Genomic DNA, 2,409 nt, shown 5'->3' with positions numbered 1-2,409 from the left:
CGCCTTTCTGTTGTTTATGTAACTGAAGAAGGATTTCGGATTATTTTTACAGTTGGCTGCAATATTTTCTTCATATCTACGCTTTGCCTGATGCACTAATCTTTTTACTCGTCGCCTGGCATCATTGTAAAGTCTAATGTTTTCGGGCGTGCTTTGGTCTTTCTTTAACCTGTAAGACAATTTTCTCTCCTTGACTGAGTGTTTAATTTCGCTATTAAACCAAGGTGGACTTTTATTAGTGTTAATTCGCTTCTCGCACAAGGGGACAAATGTGTCCTGCTGAGTGAGTAAGTGATTTTTAAAGTTTAGCCAGGCGTCCTCTGCATTGCCGTCATCTGATAGTTGCATATCTATTAGTTTTCGTCGGATTTCTACGAAGTTGGCTCTTTTGAAATTGGGCACCTTAACTTTATTTTCAGTCACCGATGTTTGAGCTCTAATGTCAACGCGCACTAGTTTATGGTCGCAGGAACCGAGGTGTTCTCCTACCGTGACATTACTGATTAGGTTATCTTGGGTCGCTATAACAAGGTCAAGTATGTTATTTTGTCGAGTTGGTTCAGAAACCATTTGGCTTAGATAATTTTCCTCTAGAAATTCGATCATTCTATGGGACTCACCTTCTGTACCCGACAGTGTCGCCCAGTCGATATGGGGGAGGTTAAAGTCTCCTAGTATCAGTGAGTTGCTGTTATTAAGTGACTGCCTTAAGACGCTGTACATTTCAAGATCGCCATCAAGTGATTGCCCGGAGGCCTGTAAGTGACAGATATATTTGAATTGACTTTTGCAATGTTTACTCGCACGCACAAATGTTCAACGTTACTGTTTCTTGGTGTTTTGTCAGTAGGTTGCAAGTAGCTTTTGACAAAAAGGGCGACACCACCCCCTCTACGGTTTACACGATCATTGTTGAAGAATCTGTAGCCATCTACAGATAGGGTAGGCGGTGGCCGAATTGGTAGAGTACTGGGCTCACATTCACCGCGTGATGGACGACGCGGGTTCGAATCCCCACGCTACCACTCGGATTTTTCAGTCACCGCCGAGTGGCTTAAAACTACCCACATGCTGTCCTGAAGACCACCCATCAACCCGGACTCTAGAGGAAGCCGTCCAAGCGAATCAAGAACGAGTTCCGGGGGGCAGCATGAGCCAATGCAAGATGGCGCCACTATAAACACTCGCCTGCGCCAGAACGGGCTGGGCCGACCATCAGGCCCCACCTGGAAGAAGCCTTGGGCCGACCATCAGGCCCCACCTGGAAGAAGCCTTGGGCCGACCATCAGGACCCACCAGGAAGATGCCTACCGGCGCAACAGGCAGCGACGTAAAAAAAAAAAAAAATCTATGTTGTATTCGGAACTTAAATCAATATTAGTGGTGTCGATAAATGTTTCGGTTATAGCAATTACGTCAAAGTTTTCTGTCAGAGCAAGACATCGCAGTTCATCAAATTTGTTTCTTAGGCTATGCGCATTGAAACTAAGGACTCTTAGATTATCTTGAAGCTTGGTAATAGAGGTACTGGAGGGTTCAATGTTACGAGAGAGAGAGAGAGAGAGAGAGAGAGAGAGAGAGAGAGAGAGAGAGAGAGAGAGAGAGAGAGAGAGAGAGAGAGAGAGAGAGAGAGAGAGAGAGAGAGAGAGAGAGAGAGAGAGAGAGAGAGAGAGAGAGAGAGAGAGAATTAAAAGAAAAGAACTGAAGGGAAAAGAGAGGGGGGGGAGAAAAAGGAGGGAAGGAGAGAAAGAGAGAGGAGACATGGAGAGAAAAGAGGGAGGGAAGGTAACGAGGGAGGGAGAAGAGGGGAAGAGAGAGTATGCATTCACGCACGCACTAACACACTGTCATTCATTCATTCTAGTAGTAGTAGTAGTAGTAGTAGTAGTAGAAGTAGAAGTAATAGTAGTAGTAGCAGTAGCAGTAGTAGCTGCCGTCCTCCTCCTCCTCCTCTTCCTCTCACTCCAAACTCTTCACGCTACAAACCAACCTGAGAACAAGAAACAACGGAAAAACAATTCAAGCAAAGCGATGCAAGACCGACATCGGCAGGAGTTATTTCTCGAATAGAGTTGTTCGCCACTGGAACAGCCTTCCTGCAGAAGTGGTTAGCGCAGAGACCATCAACTCCTTCAAGAAACGCATTGATCGCCACTTTGCTGCATCGGGAGTGAACTGAACGTTCCCAAGAGTAGATACACAAGTGCTTTAATCCTTCCCTGCAAGCCACTCCTATGGCAAACGGATTGATTAAATCACTGAACGCAGGCAGCCTAGTAATGAGCCAACAGGCTTTCTGCTGCCTGCTACTCCATGTTTCCTCCTCCTCCTCCAACTTCTCCTCTTCCTCCTCCTCCTCTGGTAAAACAATCCAAGCGACGCGATGCTTTACGGATATCGGCAGGAGTT

The sequence above is a fragment of the Eriocheir sinensis genome, chromosome 11, assembly GCF_024679095.1.
Source record: "Eriocheir sinensis breed Jianghai 21 chromosome 11, ASM2467909v1, whole genome shotgun sequence".
NCBI classification, from domain to species: Eukaryota; Metazoa; Arthropoda; class Malacostraca; order Decapoda; family Varunidae; genus Eriocheir; species Eriocheir sinensis.
This window is presented reverse-complemented; position numbering follows the sequence as displayed.